Source organism: Quercus lobata, chromosome 1 (genome assembly GCF_001633185.2).
Source record: "Quercus lobata isolate SW786 chromosome 1, ValleyOak3.0 Primary Assembly, whole genome shotgun sequence".
Lineage (NCBI taxonomy): Eukaryota > Viridiplantae > Streptophyta > Magnoliopsida > Fagales > Fagaceae > Quercus > Quercus lobata.
In genome coordinates, this window is record NC_044904.1 from 38,732,441 (window position 1) to 38,744,180 (window position 11,740).

The 11,740-nt window shown below is 36.4% G+C and overlaps 1 long non-coding RNA gene across 3 annotated transcripts; it reads left to right on the forward strand.

Annotated features, from left to right (window-relative positions):
* Window positions 1-2,048: 2,048 nt before the first annotated feature.
* Window positions 2,049-7,201, forward strand: LOC115953614. Of its 3 annotated transcripts, XR_004083757.1 has the most exons (4): window positions 3,503-3,578; window positions 4,434-4,522; window positions 5,633-6,066; window positions 6,983-7,201. It is a non-coding gene; the product is annotated as an uncharacterized LOC115953614 (long non-coding RNA). The 3 variants fall into 3 exon arrangements; XR_004083767.1 differs by lacking the exons at window positions 3,503-3,578; window positions 6,983-7,201 and adding an exon at window positions 2,049-2,229 and having other exon boundaries at window positions 5,633-6,294; XR_004083755.1 differs by lacking the exon at window positions 6,983-7,201 and having other exon boundaries at window positions 5,633-6,294.
* Window positions 7,202-11,740: the final 4,539 nt, after the last annotated feature.

The following is an 11,740-nucleotide window of genomic DNA, read 5'->3' on the forward strand; positions in this document are numbered from 1 at the left end:
AGGAACACTCTAAGAAAAATTCCTAGAGCCACCACTGCAAATAGCAGATATAATGACCAAAGCCTTGGGGTTTCTTCTATTTTCAGTTCTTGTTAGCAAGATGGGAATCCATAATTTGTACTCCTTTTCCTCAACAAAAAATACAATAAATAAATAAATAAATAAAAGAAAAGAAAATTGTACTCCTTACCTTGAGGGAATGTTAAAGATGACAAATCAAGATCAAGAAGATGAAGTGTCTTGTGGTGTAGAACCAATTTTAAATTAAAATCATATCTACATATAGCAAAGATATTTGACTTTTGGTTGGCATTATAATATTGTGCTAGGGATGGCAATTTTGCGCAGCTTTGCTTCGCCCAGAACAAATTTTCCTTACCTTGCAAAAGTGGTGGGATGGGGGAAGATTTTAGCCCATGTCATGAAGCGGGGTGGGGATGAGTTTAGATATTTTAACCACGCCCTGCCCCTCCCCACCTCATCCCTGCCTTGCCTCACGTTAATAAGGGCTATAATTGTAAATTTTTCATACCCTAAATCCCTACATTTAAACAAACAAATCAATACTAGCTTATTTAGATGCACGAATATTATGATTTTTGTTTTCATTGTGATATTGTCTTGTTAAACACTTGGATAATATTATTAAGCTCTTGTGGGGGGGGGGGGGGGGCAAAAATAAGTCAAAGCAAAAATGTGTCAAGTTTGTTACTTTTGCTCACACAATTAATTTTTAGAGGTGGGATGCCTACCAACCTTAAATGCCCCCATTTAGATGAAAAGAGCTAACCAGAATTGGTAAAATTAACATTAAGTATACTTGTGCGAAAATTGGTTAAAGATAGCCTCAGATGGCTTATATTATACTCCTTGGGTTTGGTTCGAGAAAGTGATTACAATTGCTCTCAGGTTACAATGGTGATCCCCCTTCTCACATAGGCTTTTTTGCCTTATATAGTTGCCTAAGTTGCATCTTAGCCCTCCACTTGGAGGGTTAGGTTTTATTTCCCTCAATACTTGTCCCATCAGGGCCATACTAGAAGGCTTCTGCATCAGGTTATGAGTTGTGTTGTCACCATTCAAGGGTCATTTTCTCATTAATACGGCCAGCTAAGTGGGTTCAAAGCATTCAATGTGGAGGTGATGGATGCTTTATCTGTCTTCTTCTCTTCCTAGTTTTCCGAGGTTTGTTCTCCTGACATTGGTCTTGTCCCAATTTGTCCATATTCTCGAATTCTTGTCCTCCCACAGTTCTAGTTAAAAATTAGTTTGATTTGATGAGATAAATTTAGGTGTAATTTCAAATATATTTATATTAGTGAAACATGTTTTATTAAAAAAAAAAATGTAATATTTGTGGGACAAATTAACATGAATTAGAATTTTACAGGTCGGGTTGAGGCCCTAAGGGACGAAGAAGAGGCAAGAAAGTTTTCCCCCTTATACGGGGCAAGGTGGAGATGGGGCAAGACAAAACCATGTGAAGCGAGGTGAAGATCCCATCTTTCAGCCCTGCCCTTCCCCATTGCCATCCTTAATTGTAACACATAAGTTTTTAAGGCTTTACAATTTTACATGTAATTATTTTAATTAAATTTAAACTTCTATTCCATTAGAATCTTAACGTATTATATTTTCTTTAAATAGTAGAATATATAGTTTCATAAGCAAACATAATTATAAAAAATGTCTAATACTAGAATATATAATTTCATATACAAATCTAATCATAAAATAAATGTCTATTAATAACTGTTATAACTATTGAACTTCACATTTAGAAAAAACGTAGAAAAAAAAATTATGTTAAATTTTCCATACATTGCATTTTAACAAGTCATCGACTAATCAATATATATATATATAAAACCGAAGCTTTTGAAGCTTCCACAATTTTCCACGTCAGCATAATATTTAAAAAAAACTTAAATTAAAATTAAAAAAAAAAACATAAGCGCATAAAAAACCTTTTCTAAAACCTAATAAACGCAAAACCAGCCCTCTGCCTAATTCTTCCTCCAGAACGCAAACCCATGCTTTGCCGTTCGTCTCTCTTCTCTATGCTCTACCTTCTCCTTCCCCAAAACCCAACACTGAAAATCAATCCTGCCAAGAAGCCATCCCCACACTCTTAGGTCCAAGATAGAAAGAAGGCATCACCGAACAAACTACTATCCCAACCGTGGCAGAGGGTATAGCTCCTGTGGTTCTTAATTTTGCATCATAATTGTAAGTCTACTTTTTCCTTTTGCTGATTGGTTTCTCACAATCCTAAAGAACCACAAACTAAGCAAAGAAACCATGAGTTGTGGAGTGTTGTTGTAGATTCAAGATTGGGCTTTTAGGGTTGTTTATGAGAAACCCAAATAGATTTTTTGAGGGGTTTTGTTTGATTCTTTGTTTGGTTGCAGACCTAAGCTTCTTCTCCAATGTCTTGCTTCAGCAACCTTGGCTTCGCCCTCTGCCAAATTAATTTGTTAGTGATGGTAAAGTTTGTATATTTAATTTCGATAGAGCCATGGAAGCTTCAGATTTACAGTAAAAACTTAGGGCTTGCTACTAGCTACTACTGAACTTTATTTTTTACTGAGGACTGAATATATAGAGTTTAGAAGCTGTTTGCAAATCCCAACAATAGAAAAGTGCATGATTGGAAGTGAAGGAAAAAGGTAGAGAGCTGTATTTTTTCATCTTTCATATCTACTTTTGAAACATATTTTGTGGGACTTCACCATGATCCAAGCTGGTATATTGATTATTGAATCTAATAAGTAGTGGATCATTTGTCATTGTTGTGTTGCCTTTGAAAAGTGGGAGGATTTGCTTTGGAGGAACATTGGCTTATGCGCTTTTTAGTTGCAGTTCAACTATTTGAAAAAATTACTCTTCTAACTATGCATCTTTATTCAGTTGTATTTGTGTGTTTTGTGTATGTTTCTTTCATTGTTTTATTTATGCATCATGCATGGTTGTGTGCAATGTGAGATGGCCTAATTTTCCTAAACAAATTGGTCTTCTATTTGGTTTAAGAACCCATGCTGAATCCAAATCTAGAAAACTGTTCTTGGTCATTTAAGAGCCATAGTTTTTTTTTTCCCCCAAAACAACATCGTAATTGTAAGTCTACTTTTTCCTTTTGCTGATTGGTTTCTCACAATCCTAAAGAACCACAAACTAAGCAGAGAAGCCATGAGTTGTGGAGTGTTGTTGTAGATTCAAGATTGGTCATAAAGATTGGGCTTTTAGAGTTGTTTATGAGAAACCCAAATAGATTTTTTGAGGGGTTTTGTTTGATTCTTTGTTTGGTTGCAGACCTAAGCTTCTTCCCCAATGTCCTGCTTCAGCAACCTTGGCTTCGCCCTCTGCCAAATTTATTTGTTAGTGATGGTAAAGTTTGTATATTTAATTTCGATAGAGCCACGGAAGCTTCAGATTTACAGTAAAAACTTAGGGCTTGCTACTAGCTACTACTGAACTTTATTTATTTTTTTTTACTAAGGATTGAATATATAGAGTTTAGAAGCTGTTTGCAAATCCCAACAACAGAAAAGTGCATGATTTGGAAGTGAAGGAAAAAGGTAGAGAGCTGGATTTTTTCATCTTTCATATCTATTTTTGAAACATATTTTGTGGGACTTCACCATGATCCAAGCTGGTATATTGATTATTGAATCTAATAAGTAGTGGATCATTTGTCATTGTTGTGTTGCCTTTGAAAAGTGGGAGGATTTGCTTTGGAGGAACATTGGTTTATGCGCTTTTTAGTTGCAGTTCAACTATTTGAAAAAATTACTCTTCTAACTATGCATCTTTATTCAGTTGTATTTGTGTGTTTTGTGTATGTTTCTTTCATTTTTTTATTTATGCATCATGCATGGTTGTGTGCAATGTGAGATGGCCTAATTTTACTAAACAAATTGGTCTTCTATTTGGTTTAAGAACCCATGCTGAATCCAAATCTAGAAAACTGTTCTTGGTCATTTAAGAGCCATAGTTTTTTTTTTTTTTTTCCCCCCAAAACAAAGAGAGTTTGTTAGGTTATATGTTTCTCTGTTTATAAAATATTTTCCCCCATTCCCATTGGACAAGACTCTTTATAGAGTTTACTACCTTATTTCACAATGAAATCTTAATTCTTTTCAGGTCGAATTGTGATGGGTCTTTTTGGGAAGGCAGTTCCAAAAACCGTAGCTATGATTGTGTATTATCTGTTTTGAAAACACTGGATTAGATGATAGATACAATACATCATACTTTCAAACTTAATACATTATATGATTGTTGACTATTGCACTCTTCATTTTGGATTGCAAATGCCTAAAAGATGTATTGTATCATGTTTGAAATTTCACCTTAGTATTAGAGGATGTAGCTAACCAGTGCCTATAATCTCTCTCTGATTTGTTTCATTTGTTTCTCTTTTATTTTCTCAGGCCTCAAACTCAGACCCTATCCTCTCTCTCTAATCTCAGCCAAATCCATCACCACTCTCAATTTGCTTCTGTCGTTGATGTTGCATAAGGTAATGTTTTGTATTCAATTCTTTATCATATAATATTTTCTCAAATTTAGTCAGTGTTTTGAGACTTAGACCAATTCTTTTCTTAGTGCTATTTGATTACAATTTAGATGTCATTGAGTCAAACTTAATTTGTGTTGATAAAATTGTTGATCGGATGCTCTATTCATTCTCTAACATAACAAAAGCTATAAACTATACTTATCAAAGTTGCGTCAATGAATTTATGGTTGCAGGGCTTCTTAGTTGGTGTTCTTTGAATTGTGGTTAGCCCATGATAGGAAACTTGATGGGATTTGGAATATGAATGATTAATTTTTGGGTTTGTGGTTTAGTTGTTGCTTTAGTTAAATTTATATCCCACAAAATTTTCCTGCCAAAATTTAATGCAAATTGGATTTTGGGTTTTGGGTTTTTATGTTGTCTTTTAATATTGTGAGTGATTCCAGGCATATACAACCTACACAAAAGATCAACCTCAGGCAGAGGTAAAAACGAAAAGCTATGTTGTTGGGGGCATAACCACATAAATAAATTGCTGTATTTTTTATGTTTGTTTTCATTTTTAGTGTCACAGTTCTGTTTTTCTTTTTTCTTTTTCCTTTTTTTTTTTTTTTTTTTTTTTTTTTTTTTTTTTTTTTTTTGTTGAGAAAGAAGCTAAATAATATTATTAAAAAAGATCGGCTAAATCAGCCTGAAATACAGAAAAAAGTTGTGGTGGAACATCATCCATCCACACTAAAAGTTTGGAATATTAATAGTGTGTTTAGCCAAACTATGAGTAACAGAATTCAGTTTTGCCATATTGGTAGTTCTAGCAATAATAAGTTGTGCTATTATTTTCTATATATTGCTCTTTCTCTCCTCTTCAATTATTCATAGAATTTTGTTAGTTTGTGGCTGTGGGTTTCTTTGCCTGCGTGGTTGGCCTTTGGTTTGCTATCGATAAATAGGGGTTTTCAGAAAATTTCTAATTGTGCTTATGGGGCTTTGTTTCTGTTGCTTTTTAGTATTGCTTTGTTTATGTTAATAACCATATTTACACTCAAAAGCTGTTGGGTTAGCAAGTGAAGGTTCCAGTATTAATTAGATCCTTATTTTTGTTCTTTGTAGGTGCTTAATAGGATTTTGTAGAATTTTTGGTGTTTTGGCTGCTTTTAGTTCAAGTGAATTCCATGAGGTGAATTTCATGTAAGATGTAATTGATATTTTCAATAGAAATTGGATGTGCAGTTGACCTCAAGCACTCGCATAAGTTTTTCTTCTTTTTTTGTGAAAATTCATAGTTGCAAATATTTGAATAATAAATGTTATTAGCTTTGATTTGCCTAGAATCAAGAAGCATGAATAGGATGGAAATGCAAAGAAATTTCCATTACTTTATCTTATTTATTTGGTGCTAAATTAGAATTTGCTTCATGTTGGAAAATTTACAACCTGAAGAAGTTTTTCAATATCTTAATTGTACAAGAAAGGATTTGACCTTTGATCTGATGGAGTTCAAGAAAGATTGGATTTGTTTCGATACAACACTTGAGGAGGAAAAGGTTAGTAAAGCAATGTTAAAATTTTATATTCATCCCTTCTTTTTATTTTGCCATTATTGCTTGCTCAATCTCCCTCATTGATTAGTTCTAATATTCCTTTATCTTGCTCTAGGAAAAGAAAATAGTAAAGCTTTTGGGTTTTATGTGGATTCCTTAAAATTATGACTCTATGGCTTACTTTTTCTTGATGACTTCGATGTAACTAATGTTGAATATTGTAGTCCTTAATTTTTTTTATGCACAAGTCATTAATCAAATTAAGTTATAAAGACATTTTGAAAATTCCTAATTAGTCAAAATGCATTCTTTAGTCAAATTTTTTTGAATATACCTAATCTGTGCTGAATAAAAATTCAGATTATCATGACTTCTTTGGCATTTGGATCTTTCTAATATTGACAATAATATTAACAATGCAGCTGATGCTTAGCCCAAAAGTAAATGGAATTATAGTTTTATTTACCATCAAGGTCTTCTCCGTAGATGAAAATGTAGTTTTATTTATATCGTTGATGGTTATGTAGTTTGTTTCTGGTGCTAAAAGTTCTTAATTCAATTCCATAATTTTGGGCATGGTTAGTTTTACTTTATGATTTTTAGTACTTGGGTTGAATGCCACATAATGTGCTTATTTGCGCATCACATAGATAATAAAGGAAAAGAAAATATTGAGGCTTTGTCACGTGATTGTAGCATTTGCATGCATATTTCAAAGACGAATTTTTGTGTCTTAGACCCAAATTTGATGTCAGTAAGATCTTAGAAACACAAAATTAATTTGCATTCATATTTTGGAGATGGATTTTTGTGTCATAGATCCTTACTTAATATTGCTAAGATTTTAAAAACATATCATTTAGTTTGAATTTCTATATATGTATTTGTGTGTATGTGTGTGTCAGTTACAATGCTATAGATAAAGTGTGTGTAGGAATTTCCATTTTGGGTGAAGGATCAATTAGAGCATTTAATTTCGATGATGAGCAATCAAAGGAGAAACTGAATGCTTCAAATGGAAGCACCAAAACCCTGGGGAGAACATAGAGAAATTACCTCAATGAGTTGCAATGTACTGCACACGAGGATTAAGATGTGAGAAAATTTCAAGTTATCTACTCAGTAAATGATTCAAATATGTGATTATGTTTGGAAGATGAAAATGTATTAATTATTTGATTCAAATTGTTTGATTTGTATTAATTTACAAGATAAAAATGTACTACTATCATCTTATGTTCAAAATGTAATACCAGCTTTCTAATTATTTGTTCATGAATAATCTATAAACATAGATTTATAGATGTTCTAACTTTGTATTAATTAGCTCAAACCACATTACATGCCCGTGTGTTTCAGATATGTAATGATTCTTAGTGGCAATTTTATGGATGCTAAAAACATGTTCTATAAGCTTGAATTTACATGTTTCTTAGCAAAAACTACTCAAAGAAGAGATAAATCCTAAACCCGTGCATCGCACGGGTTAGCGACTAGTTGATGTATAAGCACAAGAAAATCATGTCCACTCACATGCTTCATTAATGGACAGCTATCATAACATAGTTGGTTAATTGTGTAAGGGTAGGATTGAAATCTGTTAGGAGTAGGGGTGGCAAAATAAGCCCAAACCCATTTGCCCGCCCAAACCCACCCACTCTAATTGAACCCAAACTTACCCAATTATTAGTTGGGTTAAATGGGCATCAACCCAATTAGACCCAGTAATTATTGGGTTTTAACTAAAAACCCATTGAGCCCCATTTAACCCAAAAACAATATACCTGATGCTGCACAGGATCAGTAGGCTGAATGCTCCGGCTTCAGTGGGCTACTAGTGGTTGTGGAAGGTCTACAATGATGAATACACAATCAAAAGGGGACTAGAGTGGACCGGCCAAACACCCTCCGATGGCTAAGTTAGTTTCTCACAAGAAATGGAATTCCAACTTTATTGGATGTAAAATCTCAAAAAGCACACTTACCTTGATTTGATTCAGACTGGTCCTTATATAGAGAATCTTGGAGCGGTTATTGGCTTAGTAACTTCCCCAAGATTCGTGGAAATTGGTGAGTCCAGACATAACTTCCTCAAAGGCTATAGGAATTACAACCGCTGATGGAAGTTATGTACTTAGGAGGAATCTGTGGCGATGAATATGGCTTTGGTAACCGTTCCAAGATTTTGTGGCTCGAGTCTTCCACACATGTGAGTGAATCTATACCTGAGGATTTCTAAGTGTTATGTGGTTGTCCATGCGCTTTGTGCATGGACAACTTTTTTGTTCACAGACGGAGTGTTATGTGAATCGTCCATGTGCTTTGCCCGTGGACGACTCCTTTGCTCAGACGGTCCATTTGAACATTTGGCTCAAGGCTCATGGACGAGCCATATGGACGAACATGAGATGTAATTTTCACTATCCCTATCCCATCAGTTGCCCCCTCGTCCAATGGTCGTTCAAAGACATTATTAGGATTTAATGCACAGCCTTGTGGTTTTGACCAATTTTTTTTTTTTTTAGTTTGGGCTAGGGCTGTACACGGTGCGGTGTGGCAGGTTTTTATGGCCGTTTCTGCACCGCATCAGAATCTTCAATTTCCTAAAATCCCAAGCCACCGCCACGCCTGCGGAATGGTTCTCTGGCAACATCAATGGCGGTTCCAGTCGGCACGGTGGTCAGTGTCCACTTGTCTATCACACACACACAGAGGAAGAGAGATCTAAAACCCAAATCAAACCCAGAAAAGTCAAGGATTCAAACCACAAATCAAAACTTAGATCAAATCTAAATATCAAAAGATTCAAAATTCATTACAAACCCAAATATTAAAACCCAAAGAAGCTCAAGATTCTTGAATCTAACCATCGATTAACTCACCTGCGAAGTCTAATAGAGTAATTGACCACCAGGCAATGGAGGCATAGACAACAACTTGAAGATTTTGACCTGGGTGGTAGCAAAAACAGAGGTGCTTAAAGATAAAAAGCTAACATGGTAGTGGGTTTTGTGTTGTGACAAAGGGGAGAGAGGAGAGGGTGAAACTCCAAAAAACCCGGCATCAAGCACTAGATTGAGGCGGCAGCAAGCAGCGGACGTTGAGGGGAGAGAGACAGAGAGGAGAGGTGAAGACTTTTGTGGTTGGGACTAGAGGAGGTAGGTGGATGAGAGTTAGAGATACAGAGAGGGTGGGTAAACTTAGGGTTTTATTTTTTTTATTTTTCAGATCTAATGATAAAACTACGTCATTTTGGGGCTGATATTAGAATTTAATATCAGGTCCTAAAACGACGTAGTTTCAGTGCCAGATTTTATATATATTAAAAAAAAAAAAAAAAAAAAAAACCTATCCTTAAGCCAGCGCTGTTTTCTTCTTCTTCCTGTTCCTTACATTTGCTTTCTTAACTTCTCTGGTTTTTCTTCAATCTACTGAAACATAAAAATAAAAAACTGTAAACATTGATACATATATGTTAAATTATAGTGTGTATTTATATATATACCGATGCGATGTGGTTTCTCATTGGAGTGCAAAACAGCCACCGCTCACTGCACCAGACGCCCTCGGTTTGTTCAAATCGCCGCCGACTACCGCGCTGGACACCTATGGTGGGCTTGTGAAGCGGTCGGATCGGTTCTGCACGGCCGGTTTTATCGGTGCCGGTCGGTACTTGAACAAGCCTAGTTTGGGCCACATGTCGCGACTTCGTTGGTTGACCTATCGAGTTGATTGTGTTTTTCAAAAGTATCGCCTCGTGTCTTCTTTTGAATGGTTGGCGTCGCTTCGTTGACCCCATTTCTGGGCCCTATAAATAGGTGCATTCCTGCTCTTGCCCCTCACAATTCTCAAAATTCTCTGCTATCTCGTCTAAGAGCCTTGTCTAGCCCTCTTCCTAGTTCTGTCAGGTATTTCCTCTTCTTTCTTAGGTTTTCATCTTAATCTTTCTTCATTTCAGTCATGTCTTCATCTAGTAGTAGTTTAGAGAAGAAGATAGACGAGTATCGGGACGTTTCTTCTGGGAGTGAGGGTAGTTATGAGAGTAGTGAAAGTAGTACAACCAGCAGTCATTCTTCAGATGAGCACTATTCGTCTGGCATTCTTGGTATTCCCTTGGAGGAATTTCAGGAATTACAACGTAGGGTGGCTTCTGGATCCGGGGCTAGCTCGTCTAGACAACCACCTAGCCCTCCTCAAGATGAGAAGGAGGAAGAAAATATTATTTATAGTTGTGCCCCTGAAGTAGCGTCCATTTTAGATGCTACTAAGTTGAAAACCCTTGTAGATAGATATCAGATACCTAAAAAGCTTAAGCCTCGTCTACCCATGGAAGGAGAATGGTGTTGTTCTCCTTCTTCTGGTTTAGGAGTACACACCTCTTATCTCTTAGTTGGCCTTAGGTTTCCTCTAAATTCTTTTTGTCGAGGTTTTCTCCATAGGTTGGGTATTGGACCTAACCAGCTCAACATTAATGGATAGAGGACAATAGTTGCCATGCAAGTGTTGTGGCGTGAGGCATTGGAAGGGGACTGTCCTATCACAATGGACGAGTTCATTTACTGTTATAAGCCCTCTGAGATAAAGAAGTTTGCTGGTTTCTACCGGTTCTCGTCCAGGGGCTCTTACTATAGTTTAATAAAGGGTCGTAGCTTGTCTGACAGGCTCTGGAAAACAGAATATTTTATTATTTCCAGAGATTGGGCTGGGGACCAGTAGATGTGGGTGATGCCCCCTTCCCACCTTTTACCAGCCTTCTAGGTCACCTTCGTCCTGAGGGTATGTTTCCTTTCCATTTTATTTCATTTCTCTACATATTTTCAAACTTTCAGTCGTCTAACCTTTTTTCTTTATTGATGTAGCTGTTGTTCGTCCACGCTTGAAAAATTTTTACTTGGATCGAATTGACCAAGTACATGCCTTCCTTGGGAGAACTTTTCATGATCTAGTGACTCTCAGTCGTCTAGCTAAGTGGGGACTTGGCCCAGTACCTACTGCTAAGAATCTTGGTCATGAAGAAACCACTCGTCGAAGTAAGCATCATCCGTTCTTTTTTTTACTTGATTTTCCTTGTCGCAGGAATAACTACAATGAGGGAGAACAAGGAAAAAACCATAACTAGTGGGGACGATGATGCCATCGCACCACCAGTCGTCTAGAAAACTTTCGTCCAGATAGGGAAGAGAAAATCTAAGTCTATATCCAGTGCTGTGGATCTGGATGACCTTCCCAATCGTCGAGGTCCTAAAAAGAAAAAACTTGGCAAGGCTTCTCTTCCTAAGGTTCCCAAGTTTACACCCCCAACAGTAGAGCTGGACGAACCTCCAGTCAATATGGAGCCCGTCCAAACAGTTCATCCTGTCTAGACTGATCCTACTCCCCTTCTAGCCAAGACTCCTCATAAGCCTCATTCGTCAGAGCCATTTGAGCGTCCTTCTAACCTGATGTTGGACGAGAGCTACGCATGGAGGACGTTCAAAGGAATAGTCACTGATAATGAAGTCAATGAATGCTACAATATGTCAGTGAAGGAGTTTGAACGCTCTGATATCCATGACCTCTTTAAGGTATGAGTTTCATTCGTCCTCGTGTGTTTTCAGTAAGTTTTCAAAATAAAATGTCTAACTTCCCTTCATCCATACACAGGCTATGTCAAAATTTTACACAGCGACCTGCCAGG